This window comes from Scyliorhinus torazame, chromosome 2 (assembly GCF_047496885.1).
Source record: "Scyliorhinus torazame isolate Kashiwa2021f chromosome 2, sScyTor2.1, whole genome shotgun sequence".
Classification (NCBI taxonomy): Eukaryota; Metazoa; Chordata; class Chondrichthyes; order Carcharhiniformes; family Scyliorhinidae; genus Scyliorhinus; species Scyliorhinus torazame.
The window spans coordinates 64,082,361-64,101,221 of record NC_092708.1 but is presented as its reverse complement, the minus strand read 5'-3'; the positions used below and the strand labels follow the sequence as shown (position 1 = coordinate 64,101,221).

The 18,861-nt window shown below is 48.2% G+C and overlaps 1 long non-coding RNA gene across 1 annotated transcript in view; it reads left to right on the top strand.

Annotated features, from left to right (window-relative positions):
- LOC140388141 (uncharacterized) overlaps window positions 1-18,861 on the top strand; it is a 122,873-nt gene that overhangs the window by 51,525 nt on the left and 52,487 nt on the right. Inside the window, exon 2 of the long non-coding RNA XR_011934108.1 lies at window positions 11,710-11,798. This is a non-coding gene — a long non-coding RNA (uncharacterized lncRNA). The remainder of the gene's footprint in view (window positions 1-11,709; window positions 11,799-18,861) is intronic.

Genomic DNA, 18,861 nt, shown 5'->3' with positions numbered 1-18,861 from the left:
TCCCGGGTTGGGTATGCAGCCAGGAAAGCTCCCGTCCCTGGGAGGGATAATCCACACCTTAATATTTGTCTGTGTAATAGTCAGTACCAGATTTAGAATTAAATTATTTGTTCAGAAGTGTTTTCTGGGTGTTACGATATTCTGGATACGCAAATACTATTTAATGCACTCATGGCATTCCCAATCAACATGGAGTCTAAATGCTCACAAATGAAGAGACTGCTTGGCCCACATTACACACAATTGGTAAGGAATGTGATTGAATTGACATCTTGTTTCTTCATTTCCTGCTTACAGCTGTTTGCTTGCCTAATAAACCACTTCAGGGTGATTTACACTGATTGTTGTCATTGAAAGAAAGAGGATGTTTATTGCATTATTTTATGACTTTGCATAGCTAACATTTGTTGCACTAATCCTATTCCTGTACAGCTGTCCTGTGTCAGTTTTGTGCAGCTCCTCTCTTCATGTACTTCTTAACCTGAATAAATTATCAGCAGGAGCAGAAGGAGGAGAAGTGGTCAGTCTGTTAACTTGAAAAGTTTACTACTTGACAATTATGTACTTCCTTAATTCTGACCTAATCCTATTCCTTACTTTGTCTGGTGCAGACAAGATAACAGTTAATGCTGCAGTTTAGTAAAGGCATCACTTTAGATCTGAAATAGCTCACACGTTGAAACATAACAGAAATAAAAAATGGCCTGTTTGACTTTGAAGAGAAGATCAAAGTACAATGTGCAGTAATAGCGTAGAGAGCGTGTTCATGGAATGCATACAAGATAGTTTCCTCGATCAGTATGTCGAGGAACCAACTCGGGGACAGGCTGTTTACGCTCCAGTATTATATAATTAGAGTGGGTTATTAATAACCTTGTAATAAAGGGGCCTCTGGAGAAGAGTAACTATGAATTGATAGAATTTTACATTGAGTGTGCAAGTGCTCCAGCTGAGTCCGAAAGAATTTTATATTGTGTGTCTGAGTGATTTAACTGAGTCTGAAACTATGATCTAACAAGTAGAACTGCCTCAATATGAAGTAGATTGAGTAACTGCGTTAAGACACATCACAGTCGACTATCAGTGAAGAGTTGAAGACTGAACAAATAATTTGTAACAAATATACATTCATTTGAGGCAGAAATTTCCCACATAAAAATTGATTCAAGCATGGCTAATACGGAGAGTTAAAACAGATTATAATATTATTATTCTGGTATTAGGTCAAAGAAAGAGGCTGAGAATAATCCAAAAATGATAGTCAACCTTTTGGTTGTGATGATTTTTGAACTGATAAGGAAACAAAAAAAAAGAGAATATGAGAGTAGACTAACATGAGATATGAAAACATATCAGGCGTGATTTACCGACTGCGTCCCGCCGGAATAGGGATGGGATGCAGCTGGTAGATCCCGGGAGAAGCCTCTCCCAGGATTCACGCCGATCATTACGACTTGCGAGATCTAACGAGAGCTTGTGATCTAGATCCTGCTCGCAATGGGCAGGACACAGATTTGCAGATTTAAGTGAGTTTAAAATCTCACTTAACACTGCTGAAGCCAGAATGAATCAGCGCCTGGGACACTACTGGCCTCGTCGAGGAGACCCCAGGTGCCGTTTAGCACTTGTCTCCACAAATGGGGACCAGGTGAAACAGCACTTGGGGGGGTATCCCAGGTGATTAGAGGCCCCGGTGGTTGGTAACTGGGCAGGGTCGCACCCTGACACTGCTGATACCACCCAGGCACCTTGGCACTGCCAGCATGGCACCCAGGCAGTGCTATCTGGCACCTTGGTAACTGGGCAGCATGGCACCCTGGCAGTATAGGCTGGGTGCCAGTGTGGCATTTCCAAGGTGCCCAGATGATACTGGCAGACTGGCGGGGCACTGCCAGTGTTCCAGGCCTGCACGGCAACAGCAGGAAATGCAATTGAGTGTGGCCTGAACTGGCCATTCCCCGCTGCGGGAAGGAAAAAACGCAGAGTGCCGTTAGATAGCGGGGTTGTTCCCGGTGCTATAAGCACTGGGAACACCGCTAATCCTGCCCAGAATGGACCCTGTTTGTTTTGGTTAGACCCCGCCCCATCAAAATGTTTCTCTCGGTATGTAAATAGGGAGAAATCAATGAAGGCCCATGTGGGCCCATGAGTGACAGATAGCTGAAATTATAATGGGGAATATAGACATGGCAGGGACATTAAATAAATATTTTGTATCTGTCTTCAAAATAGAAGGTGCAAATAACATTCCAGAAATCATGAAGAGCCAAGGATCTAGTGAGAATGAGCATCTTAACGATCTCAGCGAAAGCGATAGTACTGGAGAAAAGAATGGGATGAAGTGGCGACAAATCCCCTGGAACTGACATCCTACCTTCCAGAGTTTTTCAAAACTGTTCCCAAGGATGAGACTGCAGAAAACACAACCCTGCTATGAAAGCAGGAAGATTGCAAACAGGGACCAATAGGCCAGTTAGACGAGCATCAGTAGTCGGTAAAACACGAGAACCTATTATTAGGATGACAGGACACTTAGAAAATCAATGTGATTTAGCAGAGTCAAAGTGGATTTATGAAAGTGAAATGATGTTTGACAAATGTGTTAGAATTTGTTGAAAATGTAACTCTGAGGATGTATAAGGTGACATGAGTGGATACTGTGTATTTGGATTTTCTAAAAGCTTTTGCTAAAGTGCCACACCCAAGATTATTACACAAAACTAGGGCTCATGAGATTGAAGGTAATAAATTAGCATGGATTGCAGTTTGATAAATGGACAGGAAATAGGCAATAGGAACGAATGGGACATTTTTGGGTTGGTTACTGGCACTAAGTAACACTGCAGTAGGGTCCTGCACTTTGATCTCTCATATTTGCAATTTGCTATTAATAACATAGCTGAGTGTCTGGTTGCTGATGATAAAAGTTAGATTGGAGATAAAGAAGATACAAAGAGGCTGTTGAGGGATATAGGCAGATGGGATGCGTGGGCATGAACATGGCAGATGGAATACAATGTGGTGAAGTGTGAAGTTATTCACTTTGATGGGAAAAAAGCAGAATATTTGTGAGTGTTGAGTCACTGGGGAAATGTTTGCATTCATAGATTATCATAGAATTTACAGTGCAGAAGGAGGCCATTCGGCCCATCGAGTCTGCACCAGCTCTTGGAAAGAGCACCCTACCCAAGGTCAACACCTCCACCCTATCCCCATAACCCAGTAACCCCACCCAACGCTAAGGGCAATTTTGGACACTAAGGGCAATTTATCATGGCCAATCCACCTAACCTGCACATCTTTGGACTGTGGGAGGAAACCCACGCACACACGGGGAGGATGTGCAGACTCCACACAGACAGTGAGCCAAGCCGGAATCGAACCTGGGACCCTGGAGCTGTGAAGCAATTGTGCTAACCACTATGCTACCGTGCTGCCCGTTCAGAGGGGCCTGGGTGTTTTTGTGCACAAATCACAGAAAGTTCACATGTGGAATCAGGAAAAATTAGGAATGCAAATGGTATGTTAACTTTTGGTACAAAATGAATGTGAATATAAGAGTAAAGACATTTTTCAATAATTATGCAGGGCATTGGTGGAACCATGCCTGGGATACTGTGTGCAAATTTTGGTCTACTGTTGCTAACTTTTGGTTGGTTCAATTTGCTCTGTTTTATAACCTTTGGTCTCGAGTCGCCAGGTATCTTTATGATACCGCCACGAGGTTCAAGTTCAAGTCATGATCAATAACTCAATACACCAATTAGTAAGATTCAAATCAAAGCACATTTATTATACACAGTAATCGCTACTCATGCATAAATTATACTTCTAAGCTACTTCTACAACTAACAGGCCTATACTTAGCTTCGGACTGGCCCACCAGGTCAGGGGAACAAATGGCCTTTCGTTCGGGTTCTGAGTCTGCGGGATTCGAAGTTGGTACGGACTGGTAGCTAGGAGCACCTATCTCGTAGCGAGTGTTGACTTAAGACTTACTGGATATCGGCGGCAGCCACCGGTCACTGTCAAGGGTTGGTTCGCGTTGCTGAGTGACCCGGTCAAGAAGGATGATTCGAACTTGGGTGCTTAACTTTATAGTTCCCAGGGACTTCCCGCCTTTCGGGGCAGACCCTGTACCTGGTTCCAAGTGATTGGACTTCGTTCCAATCACTTGGTTCGATTTCTCCAATATTGGAGCGGTGCCCTGATCGATGGGCGGTCTTGAGGTGTCCGTTAACCTCTTTTGTGTTGGCTCCTGCTGGTGCCGAGGAGTCTGGCTTGGCTTTGTTTATCCCAAATGTTTTGATTGTACCTGGGGATCTCTCATTAGTATGTAGATGGCTGCTATATTATTATGCAGATGGCTGCTTGTATCGATGCTGTCTGGGCTTTTGCAGAGTTTAATACACAGTAAACTTGCACCTGCTAGTTTCTGCCTGTGTTGGCTGAATTTCCCTGTAGCCTTTGCTGTTCTCCATTTTACGTCAGGAGTTGGCCAACCCAGGTGGCTACACTACTTACTTAAGGAAGGACAAATTTGCTCTAGAGGGAGTACAATGCAATTCAGTAGATTGATTCTTGGGATGGGACGATTGTTCTATGAGGAGCGATTGAGTGTACTATGTTCCCTGGAGTTTAGAAGAATGAGAAGTGATGTAATTGAGATATATAGGGCGGGATTCTCAGACCCTGGTGGGCGCGCGAATCACGCGACACCGTTCTGACGTCGGCCCGTTGATTCTCCGGCGACCGGAGAATCGGCGCCATTGGCGCCGGCACGATCGGCACGGCACCGGTCGGGGGCCGCTCAATGCCAGCCCCCCACCCGGTGATTCCACCCCGCGATGGGTCGAGTGCCCGCCAAGTTAAGCCGAGTCCCGCCGGTGTCGTTCTCGTGTGGTCCTCCGCGCAGTGCCCCTGTAGCTCTACACCATGTTGCGTCGGGGCCGGCGCGGAGAAGGCTACCCACGTGCATGTGCGAACTCACGCCGGCCGTGGAGCGCATGCGCGGACCCACGGACCCCGCCCTGATGCCGGTATCGGTAGCTGGAGCTGCGTGAGTCGCTCCAGTGCTGTGCGGGCCCCCTGTGTGGCGCAGGATGACTGATCCTTGGGGCCAGATGACGGCGTCGTAAAATGCTCCGCCGTTTACGACGGCGTCAACACTTAGCCCCGGGATCGGAGAATCCCGTCCATAGTGTGGGAACCCAGCGTGTGTTTCCCGGCAGTGGGAGATGGCCATACGTTGGCAACGGGCTTCTCTGTTCCTGCAGCAGTTAATGGAATTTTCCATTGAAGCCACCCCAAGCTACTGGGAAACCCACGGGCAGGGGTGCGCTGCCAGTGGGACTGGAGAATCCCAAGGCCAGTGAAAGTCTGGAGAATTCCAACCGAGACCTGGCAGGGTCGATGATGATAAAATATTTCCTCCAGCTGGGGAATCACTGGAGCAAAGTGTCACTATTATTGGTCAACATGAGTTGATCATTTATGCCTGAGATGAGAAATGTCTTCACTTAAAGAGTGAACTCATTGAAAATCTCCAGTGGGTCGCTTTTAAATTGTACTTGCTTAGAACCCATATAATCCCTACAGTGCAGAAGGAGGCGATTCAGCCCACCGAGTCTGCACCGACCCTCTAAAAGAGCATTCTACCTAGGCCTTCTCCCCTTATCTCTCGCATTTTTCATGGCCAGCCAATCTAACCTGAACATATTTTGATTGTGGGAGGAAACCTGAACACCTTAACGAACCCCACTGGGAGAACATGCAAACTCCACACAGACAGCATCCCAAGGCCGGAATTGAACGTGGGTCCCTGGCACTGTGATGCAGCAGTGCTAACCACTGTATCACCATGCAATTTCCCACATGAAGTATTTTATTTTGACAAACGTGACTGGTGCAACTTGACTTATAAATCACTTTATATTTCTATTTGCTGGTACGCCTGGGTCCTAAAATGTTCACCATTATTGCTGAGAAAAATAAGAATGCACTTGCTGTTAATCCTCAATTTAGTCTTATTATATTGTTTTTGAAATATTCAGCTGGAGGCTGTGTTAAGATCCTGGACCAGATCCCAATATTTGTTAGTATACCAGACAAGAACCCCACACACTTGTTTTTTTAAATATTTGTACAACTGTGAGGAAAAGGTACCTCACCCAGGAGTGATGGCTTTGACCAATAGGTATCTTTTATGTTAAAACAAACATTAATTTAAATGCAGAACATTAACATCAGTTAAATAGTTCTTAAACACTAGGAAAAACTTACTTACTACCTACACCTGCTACTAACTCCAATGAAGCAAACCCAATATAGTTCAAATGCCACTTAACAGAACAGGTTTACTTGCTTATCTATGCAGACCTTTAGAGAGGGAGATTCTTTCAGGGACAACCTTAAAATCCTTCTGTTTTGTCAGACTCTTCTGCTCAACCTGACAATATTTGACAAAACTGCTGTTCAACTTAAAACTACTCGCAGACTGCAAAACTACAGACAAACCTGGCTCCTCCCAGTAATTACATAATCTCTATTCCAGTCACCTGCTTAGCTAGGACTACATGCAATCCCTCAAAAATTATCTACTCTCCAGGGAATTTCTAAAAGTCATAACACTATTCCATTAGGCATCTCTCTCTAAAATTAATTACTTCATCTATTTTAACCTCTTAATTGCAGCTTTAGCAGACGAGCAGTCTGGATACCTCAACCTAGGCTATTCATTGATATTACTGCAAGAAATATATACCTTAATTCATTTATAAAAACCTTACTGCAAATACCAATTTTTACATTTATCACACTTGAGTTTATGTGATTGTGTAAATCTGGTGACGGCGGATCAGGAGTTTTAAAAAAATCAGTTTGGATTTATATTTCCAAACCATAGTGCAGCGTGGCCATAAGATATTGACTGAATACATTCCGGGTTTGATCCTGGCCTGTGTTAAATTAACATTTCAATGGGATGAACATAGAGACTGTTGTCAAAATCTACAGTGCAATCTTCCCATCTGGGATGAAGCTCCATGGTGGGGGTGGGATGGGAAATGTTTCCCACTGCTGAAAGTGACACGCGTTATCTTCCAGCTCTGACTTCAATAATTATGCATCTGGGGGTTTAGCACCATATTCTGTGGCAGAGTGGGCTTGATTACGTGCATTCTCCTGTCGTAGCTGGGCTCCATATTGAAAAGGCGCGCAACATCAATGACCTACTGTTGAAGAAAGAAGATGGACCTGCTGAAACAGAAAATGGATCTAGGAACGCTGAGGCTGGGAGATGGACATCCTTGATGACACTGAAGCTGGAAGTACACCTGATAGATGCTTCGACCACGCACTGCTGTGGTGTTCCAGGGTCCACAGTCACTCGCAACCTACATCTTGAACTCCACAGGACATACATTCTTCATGTATGTCCTGACTTCCGCACACCACTTGTTCAACTGGACTGGCATGTTTTTACGCTGGCATTGTGTAAGATCAGGCGACGGGGGGGAAGAATCGGTCGGGCCTTAATCTGCATTCCATTAGTTTCATCCTGGCCACCAGAAGGTTTCGCAATCTGCCATAGTGGGCAACAATGGAAGATCCTGTGGGAAATCCATGCTGGCACAAAACCGATTTTTGGGCGCTCTGCCTAATTCCTACCCCCAACCGCCATTGAAGCCACCGGCAGGGGCACTGGAGAATTCCGTCTCTTGATTTGACTGATCAAAGAATGATATAGAGGAGGGGCGAAAAAACCCAGTGTTCGTAATGCTTCCTGGAATTTGCATGAAGATGAAGAACAGATTAGGAATGTACCCGAGTTGGACTAATGTCTGCCAAACCTCCTGTCATAGTCACACATCCAAAAGAGACTAGGTGAGAAAGGTTCAGCATCTGCTGACAGGTGAAGTTTACCTCACCATGAATAACCACCTTTGAGAGGGATATGGGGGAGGGGAAGGGAGCAGATGGGGAATTTAAAAAATCAACTTACACATCATGAAGATGTGAACTGATAGCTAGGATTTGCACTAAGTATTGGCCCGCAACTTCCGTGGGTCGGCGGGAAGCCATGACCTGCCCGCCAATACTAAGAGAGCACAGTACGCACTTACCAGCGCTCAAAAATCGCGGTAAACTTTCCGGCTTCAGCAGAAGCCTCGGGCCTGCAGTGGGACACTGCACAGTCCCCAGTGTGGCACAGTTTGAATGCAGCCATGACTTCATCTGACGGAGAAACTAAGGGAACGCCCATTGAGGTCAAAGATTCAAAAGTTCAGTTTTGTATTGAAGACAGCTGTTTTAAAGGTATGTTGAAGTTTTGTTTTGTGAAGAAAAGGCAAATACGGCAATTTTCGGGAACCTTGGATGACGAATGATATTGTAGGCCTCGTCAAAAAGAAAAAGGAGGCATTTGTCAGGGCTAAAAGGCTGGGAACAGACGAAGCCTGTGTGGCATATAAGGAAAGTAGGAAGGAACTTAAGCAGGGAGTCAGGAGGGCTAGAAGGGGTCATGAAAAGTCATTGGCAAATAGGGTTAAGGAAAATCCCAAGGCTTTTTACACTTACATAAAAAGCAAGAGGGTAGCCAGGGAAAGGGTTGGCCCACTGAAGGATAGGCAAGGGAATCTATGTGTGGAGCCAGAGGAAATGGGCGAGGTACTAAATGAATACTTTGCATCAGTATTCACCAAAGAGAAGGAATTGGTAGATGTTGAGTCTGGAGAAGGGGGTGTAGATAGCCTGGGTCACATTGTGATCCAAAAAGACGAGGTGTTGGGTGTCTTAAAAAATATTAAGGTAGATAAGTCCCCAGGGCCGGATGGGATCTACCCCAGAATACTGAAGGAGGCTGGAGAGGAAATTGCTGAGGCCTTGACAGAAATCTTTGGATCCTCGCTGTCTTCAGGGGATGTCCCGGAGGACTGGAGAATAGCCAATGTTGTTCCTCTGTTTAAGAAGGGTGGCAGGGATAATCCCGGGAACTACAGGCCGGTGAGCCTTACTTCAGTGGTAGGGAAATTACTGGAGAGAATTCTTCGAGACAGGATCTACTCCCATTTGGAAGCAAATGGACGTATTAGTGAGAGGCAGCATGGTTTTGTGAAGGGGAGGTCGTGTCTCACTAACTTGATAGAGTTTTTCGAGGAGGTCACTAAGATGATTGATGCAGGTAGGGCAGTAGATGTTGTCTATATGGACTTCAGTAAGGCCTTTGACAAGGTCCCTCATGGTAGACTAGTACAAAAGGTGAAGTCACACGGGATCAGGGGTGAACTGGCAAGGTGGATACAGAACTGGCTAGGCCATAGAAGGCAGAGGGTAGCAATGGAGGGATGCTTTTCTAATTGGAGGGCTGTGACCAGTGGTGTTCCACAGGGATCAGTGCTGGGACCTTTGCTCTTTGTAGTATATATAAATGATTTGGAGGAAAATGTAACTGGTCTGATTAGTAAGTTTGCAGACGACACAAAGGTTGGTGGAATTGCGGATAGCGATGAGGACTGTCTGAGGATACAGCAGGATTTAGATTGTCTGGAGACTTGGGCGGAGAGATGGCAGATGGAGTTTAACCTGGACAAATGTGAGGTAATGCATTTTGGAAGGGCTAATGCAGGTAGGGAATATACAGTGAATGGTAGAACCCTCAAGAGTATTGAAAGTCAAAGAGATCTAGGAGTACAGGTCCACAGATCACTGAAAGGGGCTACACAGGTGGAGAAGGTAGTCAAGAAGGCATACGGCATGCTTGCCTTCATTGGCCGGGGCATTGAGTATAAGAATTGGCAAGTCATGTTGCAGCTGTATAGAACCTTAGTTAGGCCACACTTGGAGTATAGTGTTCAATTCTGGTCGCCACACTACCAGAAGGATGTGGAGGCTTTAGAGAGGGTGCAGAAGAGATTTACCAGAATGTTGCCTGGTATGGAGGGCATAAGCTATGAGGAGCGATTGAATAAACTCGGTTTGTTCTCACTGGAACGAAGGAGGTTGAGGGGCGACCTGATAGAGGTATACAAAATTATGAGGGGCATAGACAGAGTGGATAGTCAGAGGCTTTTCCCCAGGGTAGAGGGGTCAATTACTAGGGGGCATAGGTTTAAGGTGAGAGGGGCAAAGTTTAGAGTAGATGTACGAGGCAAGTTTTTTACGCAGAGGGTAGTGGGTGCCTGGAACTCACTACCGGAGGAGGTAGTGGAGGCAGGGACGATAGGGACATTTAAGGGGCATCTTGACAAATATATGAATAGGATGGGAATAGAAGGATACGGACCCAGGAAGTGTAGAAGATTGTAGTTTAGTCGGGCAGTATGGTCGGCACGGGCTTGGAGGGCCGAAGGGCCTGTTCCTGTGCTGTACATTTCTTTGTTCTTTGTTCTTTGTTCTTTGAATTTAAAGTGTCCAATTTTTTTTCAATTAAGGGGCAATATTAGCATGGCCAATCCACCTACTCTGCACATCTTTGGGTTGTGGTGACACCTACACAGACACGGGGAGAGTATGCAAACTCCACATGGTCAGTGACCTGGGGCCGGGATGGAACCCAGGTCCACGGCGCCGTGAGGCAGCAGTGCTAACCACTGCGCTACTGTGCTGCCCATGTTGAAAGTTTTTTAACAGATTTATTTGCTCTTTCTTTTATACAGGCAATGCTATTGTCATTCGTTCTTGAAAAGTAATTTTTAGAACAAAGCATAAAGAACATTACAGCACAGGAACGGGCCCCTCAGTCCTCCAAACCTGCACTGACCATGCTGCCCTAAACTGTACCAAAACCCCGACCCTTGCAGGGACCATATCCCACTATTCCGGGGACCATATCCCCCTATTCCCATCCTATTCATGTATTTGTCAAGACGCCCCTTAAAAGTCACTATCGTATCTGCTTCTACTACCTCCACAGCAGCGAGTTGCAGGCTCCCAGCACCCTCTGTGTAAAAAACCTGCCTCATACATCTCCTTTATACCTTGCCCGTCACACCTTAAACCTATTTACCCTCGTATTTGACACTTCCACCTTGGGAAACGTTTGTGACTATCCACTCTGTCCATGCCCCTTATAATCATAGAATTTCCAGTGCAGAAGAAGGCCATTTGGCCCATCAAGTCTGCACCGGCCCTTGGAAAGAGCCCCCGACTTAAGCCCACGCCTCCACCCTATCACCGTAGCCCACAACCCTACCTAACCTTTTTGGACACTAAGGGCAATTTTATCATAGCCAACCCAACTAACCTGCACATCTTTAGACTGTGGGAGGAAACCGGAGCACCCGGAGGAATCCCGCGCACACACGGGGAGAACGTGCAGACTCAGCACAGACAGTGACCTAAACCAGGAATCGAACCTGGGACCTTGGAGCTGTGAAGCAACTGTGCTAGCCACTGTGCTACTGTGCTGCCCATCTTGCAGACTTCCATCGGGTTGCCCCTCACCCTCCGTTGTTCCAATGAGAACAAACCAAGTTTCCCAACTTCTCCTCATAGCTAATGCCCTCCATCCTGGTAAATGCAGCATCCTGGTAAATCTTTTCTGTACCTAGTTTTATTTTTTATGATTAAAGAAGATTATTATTTAATATTTATAAGTAAACATAGATTTTGCTGTTTGTGATAGATCTATGCAACTATTTAAATTTGCACTATGTTATTATATAACTTTACACGTGGCATGCTTAAAAGTGTTTGTATGTTTTAATTTAGAATATGGCAACTGAAAATTTAGTTGGGACGATGAGAAGGCAGAACTTCTCAGACCACGAATAATGGAGACCTTTGGAGCAGGGCAAAATGTAAGTAATGACGTCGCCTTACAGACCTGCAGAAGGGGGTCGTAAAATGCTGTTAGCGATAGGTCTGATCTGATCATAAGAGTTAAAAAATGCCCCCCAGGGATTTTGCTTTCAGCTGTCACTGTTCTTGACATATCTGATTTTGTTTTGATTTGTGATTATCATTATTATATTTCTGCCTTGTTTACTTCAATTATCTTATTTATTTGTAATTATCCCATAATTAAATGCTGTGTTTTGTGTTTCAGTAAAACATTTGTAGAAGTTTGTAAAGTTTAATGGAAAACATTAACAGAAATACAAAACTTTGATACCATGTTAACATTTAAATTAACGTTTAACATTAGTAGCTACTGCATGACATTTTGTTTCATAACTACCTCAACTTTTCCATTTCCTTGCAATAAAATAATATTTTCACTTTAACACAACGATCAATAAAATATATATCTTTACTTGAACACAATGGTTCTGTTGTCTTTCTAAGTAGGGGAGGGGTTGGAGGGGAGGAGGTAGAAGGAAGGGACGAGATAGAGGGAAGATGGGGGAGGGAAGGGAGGGAATGGAGGGCAGGGGATATGATGAAGGGGAGGGAGGGGGAGGATGAAGGAGGGGGAGAGGAGAGGGGGAGGTGAGGGGGAAGAAGGGAGGGTTCAATGTTCAAATGTAACAGTTGCCAGACGAACTTGACTGCCCTTGCATCACCTGGAGCCTGTGCTTCCAAACCTGCACCTGGAGGTATGTCAGCATCAGGCTCCGTATTGTCCTCCTACAACCCCTCCATCTTTTGTGGTAAGCCATCTTCTGGATGAATGCTCAGTCCATGCTGAAGGGCAAATTTGTGTGATGCACAACACACCATGACTGCTGTGTGTTTCATCTTCACTGGTAAGGCAGTGCAGCAGTTAGAGTTTGGCTTCAGGATTCCCTTCATCATTTCACAAAGGTGGCCCAATGCTTCCTTGCTGAAGCACAATCTCGTGGTACACATATCGTCTGACATCATTTCATACAATGTTGTTTGCCTGTACACTTTACAGGGGTAGGTAATTAATTCACTTCCACACCAGTCACCTGACCCCAGATTTTGAATCTCGACTGGATCTGTAAAACCTGTCAGAGAGATAGTTCACATTAGCTTAGAGGAGGCTTGCATACATCAACTAAGGTATTTAAATTTGCTAAGGAATTTGAAGTAATCACCAAGGCTTGTAAAGAGTAACAAAATATCAGGGAGACTCTTAAATAGCTTAAAATATATTGCTGATCCAAATGGACTTTAGGTCCGTATCAGCTAGGAGGACAAGTGCACTAACATCAGTGTCCTTGAAGGAGCCTAGAGGACCAGCATTGAGGCCACAATCATCCGAAATCTATTCTGCTGTGCATGCCATGTGCTTAGGATGTCAGAAGCCTGACTGCCAAAGCAAACCTTCTTCACCCAGCTCAAGGAAGGATCCCAAAAAAGAGGAGGACAAAGGAAGCACTCAATGACACCCTGAGGGCTTACCTCAAGAAATGCAACAGAGACATCAATGACTGGGAAACCTTTGCTCAGAAGACACCCACTTGGAGGAACCTTCTGATTGAAGGGATACAATTCATCGAAGGCCCAGAAAAAGCCTGAAATAGGAATAAAAGTGATCTAGAGTCCAAGAACTGCTCCCACCTTCTGGAAGCACCTGGCAAGAGTGCAATAGAAGATGTGGCTCGAAGATTGGGCTCATCAGCCACACAAGGAGCTACAGAACCCGTGACAAATAGCACACAGGTTCTTAGATGGACCAGTCATACACGTTAGTGAGTGATCACCAAAGATTACATACACTCCAAATCCACTCTAGTCATTATAGTTCCTTTAATGGAATTAACATCCTCATGACAAACCAAAGTTTAAAAAAAATCTTTCTTTCACTTCCTGTGCCTCCAAACTCACTTCATGCATTCAAGTATCTTTTTAAGGGAATTAACAGCCTCATGACAAAACAAAGTTAAAAAAAAATATCTTTCTTTCATAGAATCTACAGTGCAGGAGGAGGCCAATGAGCCCATCGAGTCTGCACCGGCTCTTGGAATGAGCACCCTCCTTAAGCCCACACCTCCACCCTATCCCCGGAACCCAATAACCCCATCTAACTTTTTTGGACACTGAGGGCAATTTATCATGGCCAATCCACCTAACCTGCACATCTTTGGACTGTGAGAGGAAACCGGATCACCCGGAGGAAACCCACGCAGACATGGGGAGAATGTGCAGACTCCGCACAGACAGTGACCGAAGCCGGGAATCGAACCGGGGACCTGGCGCTGTGAAGCAACTGTGCTAACCACTGTGCTACCGTGCTGCGTGATATACATTTTAAACAGATTCATAAACACTGTTATAAAACATCAATCCGACTTCCGGTTGTGGCTATGCTGAGCTAAGTCGCACGTTTGGCAGCTCCTGTCAGAAACGGACTTTTGGGCTCTTTTTAGGGGCCCCAGCGGCATTTGTTCGACGGTTCCCAGTGCGGGAAGGCGACAGTACGATTACCCTGGCACTGCATGGATTGGACCAGGAGTGGAGCGGTGAAAAAAGTGATTTTGGTGCAGCGAAAAGTGCGAGGGAGGAGAACCAAGATGGCGGCGAGTGGAGACCAGGCAGCGTGGGTGCAATGGCCGCAAGAGCAGCAGGAGTTCCTCAAGCACTGTTTTGCGGACCTGAAGGCAGAGCTGCTGGAGCCGATAAAGGCATCGATCGATAAACTGGTCGAGACCCAGAAGGCCCAAGGGGCGGCGATCCGGGAGGTGTGGCAAAAGGCCTCGGAGAATGAGGACAAGAACTTCGGCCTGGCAGTGAAGGTGGAGGCGCACGAGAAATGGCAAGAAAAGTTTGAAGACATGGAGAATCAGTCGAGGAGGAAGAACCTTCGGATTCTGGGTCTCCAGGAGGGAGTGGAGGGGTCGGATGCTGGAGCATATATGGTCATGATGCTGAACACACTGATGGGTGCAGGAGCTTTCCCGAGGCCCCTGGAGCTGGACGGGGCTCACTGAGTCCTGGCTAGGAGGCCCAAGGCCAATGAGCCACCGCGGGCAGTAATGGTGCGGTTCCATCGCTTTGTGGACAGGAAGTGTGTCCTGAGATGGGCTAAAAAGGAGCGGAGCAGCAGGTGGGAGAACGCAGAGATCCGTATATATCAGGACTGGAACGCGGAGGTGGCCAAGAAGAGGGCCCGGTACAACCGGGCTAAGGCGGTTCTGCATCGGAAGGGGGTGAAATTCGTGATGCTGCAGCCGGCGCGATTGTGGGTCACGTTTAAGGACCGACACCATTACTTTGAGACGCCGGAGGAGGCGTGGACCTTTATCCAGGCCGAAAAGTTGGACACGGACTGAGGGTTTGTTGCGATGGGGTATCGAGGGGGGGGTCATTGTGGTTATTGTGTTTTGGGGGATGTTCTGTTCTGTTTTCTTTGGTGCTGGGTGGGTTTGGGTAAATGGTTCGAAGTGGGGGTTGTGTGAGAGTGTGGGCGTCGGTGGTTGAAAGGATGGGGCCCCGCCGGGGGGGAGGGGGAATGGGAGGCCCGAGGTGGGGGAGCTGAGGTAAGGCCGCAAAAGGGAGCTGCGCCAGAGAGGGTGGGGCCGGCCTGAAGGGACTTAAGGCAGATGTGGTTATGCTCCAGGAGACGCATTTGAAGGTGGCAGATCAGGTTAGGCTGAGGAAGGGGTGGGTGGGGCAGGTTTTCCACTCGGGGTTGGACGCGAACAAGCGAGGGGTGGCGATCTTGGTGGGGAAGCGGGTGTCGTTTGAGGCGCTGAACATCGTGGCAGATAATGGAGGTCGGTACGTGATGGTGAGTGGGCTGCAGGGGGTGCGGGTGGTACTGGTGAATGTATACAGCCCGAATTGGGACGATGCCAGATTCATGAGGCGCATGTTGGGTCAGATTCCGGACCTGGAGGCAGGGAGCTTGATAATAGGGGGGAACGTCAACACAGTGTTGGACCCAGCATTGGACCGCTCCAGGTCCAGGATGGGTAAAAGGCTGGCGGCGGCCGAGAGTGCAGGGCACGGAATATTCGACCATAGCTATCTCAGATCATGCCCCGCATTGGGTGGAGCTGGAGTTGGGGGAGGAGAGGGACCAGCGCCCGCTGTGGCACCTCGATGTGGGACTGTTGGCAGATGAGGAGGTGAGCGGGCGGTTCCGGGTGTATTGAAAGATATTTAGAGGCTAACGACAATGGGGAGGTGCAGGTGGGGTTGGCCTGGGAGGCGATGAAGGCGGTGGTCAGGGGAGAGCTAATCTCCACTAGGGCCCATAAGGAAAGGGCCCATAAGGAAAGGAAGGGGAGGAGAGAGAGGGAGAGATTGGTGGGGGAGATATTAAGGGTGGATAGGAGGTATGCCGAGGAGGGATTACTCAAGGAGCGACGAAGCCTCCAAGCAGAATTCGACCTGTTGACTATCAGGAAGGCAGAGGTGCAGTGGAGGAAAGCGCAAGGGGCAGTGTACGGATATGGGGAGAAGGCGAGCTGGATGTTGGCACATCAGCTTCGGAAGCGGGAGGCAGCGAGGGAGATTGGGGGAGTTAGGGATAGAGGGGGGAACACGGTGCAGAGTGCGGTGGGAATAAATGGGGTATTCAGGGACTTTTATGAAGAGCTGTATAGGTCTGAGCCCCCGACGGGGAGTGGGGGCTGCGCCGAATTTTGGATCGGCTGAGGTTTCCGAGGGTGGAGGAGGAGCAGGTGGTTGGGCTAGGGGCACTGACAGGAGCTGGTTAAGGAGTTGGGGAGCATCCAGGCAGCAAAGGCCCCAGGGCCGGATGGGTTCTCGGTGGAATTCTACCGGAAGTACATGGACCTGTTGGGCCCACTACTAGTGAGGACTTTCAATGAGGCGAGGGAGGGGGGGGCTCTGACCCCGACAATGTCCAGGGGGCTGATCTCGCTGATCCTGAAGCGGGACAAGGACCCATTACAGTGTGAGTCGTACAGGCCGATCTCGCTCCTCAACGTCGACACGAAGTTGTTGGCGAAGGTGCTGGCTACCAGAATTGAGGACTGTGTCCCGGGGGTGATTCACGAGGACCAGACGGGATTTGTGAAGAGTAGGCAGTTGAACACCAATGTGCGAGGCTCCTCAACGTAATTATGATGCCTTCGGTGGAGGGGGATGCGGAGGTAGTGGCGGCTATGGACGCGGAGAAGGCCTTCGATAGGGTGGAGTGGGAGTATCTTTGGGAAATGCTGAGGAGGTTTGGGTTCGGGGAGGGGTTCATCAGTTGGGTTAGGCTACTTTATGAAGCCCCGGTGGCGAGTGTGGCCACGAACCGATGGAGGTCGGAATACTTTCGGCTGTAACGGGGGACGAGGCAGGGATGTCCCCTATCCCCCTTGTTGTTCGCATTGGCAACTGAGCCTTTGGCCATGGCACCGAGGGAGTCCAGGAACTGGAGGGGACTGGTTCGGGGGGGTAGAGGAACACCGGGTGTCGCTGTATGCCGATGACCTGTTATTGTATGTGGCAGACACAGTGGAGGGGATGCCGGAGGTTATGCGGATCCTCAGGGAGTTCGGGGACTTTTCCGGATATAAACTTAACATAGGGAAGAGTGAGCTCTTTGTGATACACCCAGGGGACCAGGGAAGGGAGAGAGACGAGCTTCCGCTGAAGAGGGTGGAAAGGAGCTTTCGGTAGCTGGGGATCCAGGTGGCTGGAAGTTGGGGGGCCCTGCACAAGCTCAATTTGACGCGGCTGGTGGAGCAGATGGAGGAGGAGTTTAAAAGGTGGGATATGTTGCCACTGTCGTTGGCGTGTAGGGTGCAGTCGGTGAAAATGACGGTCCTTCCGAGGTTCCTCTTTGTGTTCCAGTGCCTTCCCATCCTGATCCCTAACGCCTTTTTTAAACGGGTCAGCAGGAGCGTCATGGGATTTGTGTGGGCGAATAAGACCCCAACGGTAAAAAGGGTGTTTCAGGAGCATAGCAGGGACAGAGGAGGGCTAGCGTTGCCCAATCTATGTGGGTACTACTGGGCTGCCAATGTGGCGGTGATCCGTCAGTGGATAATGGAGGGGGAAGGGGCGGCGTGGAAGAGGCTGGAGATGGCGTCCTGTGTGGGCACGAATCTGAGAGCGCTGGTGATGGCACAGCTGCCGCTCCCGCCGACAAGGTACACCACGAGTCCGGTGGTGGCAACGCCTCTGAAAATTTGGGGGCAGTGGAGGCGCCACAAGGGTGAGGTAGAGGCCTTGGTTTGGTCCCCGATCCGAGAGAACCATCAGTTCATCCCGGGGAGAATGGATGGGGGGTTTCTGAGCTGGCATCGGGCAGGAATTAAAAGAATTGGGGACCTGTTTATAGATGGGTCATTTGCGAGCCTTGGGGCGCTGTAGGAGAAATTTGGGTTGCCCCCCAGAAACGCCTTCAGGTACATGCAGGTGAGGGCGTTCGTGAGATGGCAGGTGAGGGAATTTCCGCTGCTTCCAGCACGTAAGATTCAAGATAGGGTGCTCTCGGGGGTGTGGGTTGGAGAAGGCGGTCTATCAGGAGATGCAGGAAGAGGAGGAGACCTCGGTGGAGGAGCTAAGGGGTAAATGGGAGGAGGAGCTTGGGGAGGAGATAGATGAGGGTCTGTGGGCTGATGCCTTGGGTAGGGTTAATTCTTCCTCCTCTTGCGCCAGGCTTAGCCTAATACAATTTAAGGTTCTTCACAGAGCGCATATGACAGGGGCAAGGTTAAGTAGGTTTTTTGGGGTAGAGGACAGGTGTGTGAGGTGCTCGGGGAGCCCAGCAAACCACACCCATATGTTCTGGGCGTGACCGGTGTTGGATGGGTTTTGGAGGGGCTTTGCGAGAACGGTGTCTAAGGTGGTGAACACCCGGCTCAAGCCGAGCTGGGGGTTAGCATTATTTGGGGTATCGGATGGGCCGGTAGTGCAGGAGGCGAAAGAGGCCGGTATTCTGGCCTTTGTGTCCCTGGTAGCCCGGCGGACGATTCTGCTACAGTGGAAGGATGCGAAGCCCCCAAGCATAGAAGCCTGGATCAGCGACATGGCAGGGTTCATTAAATT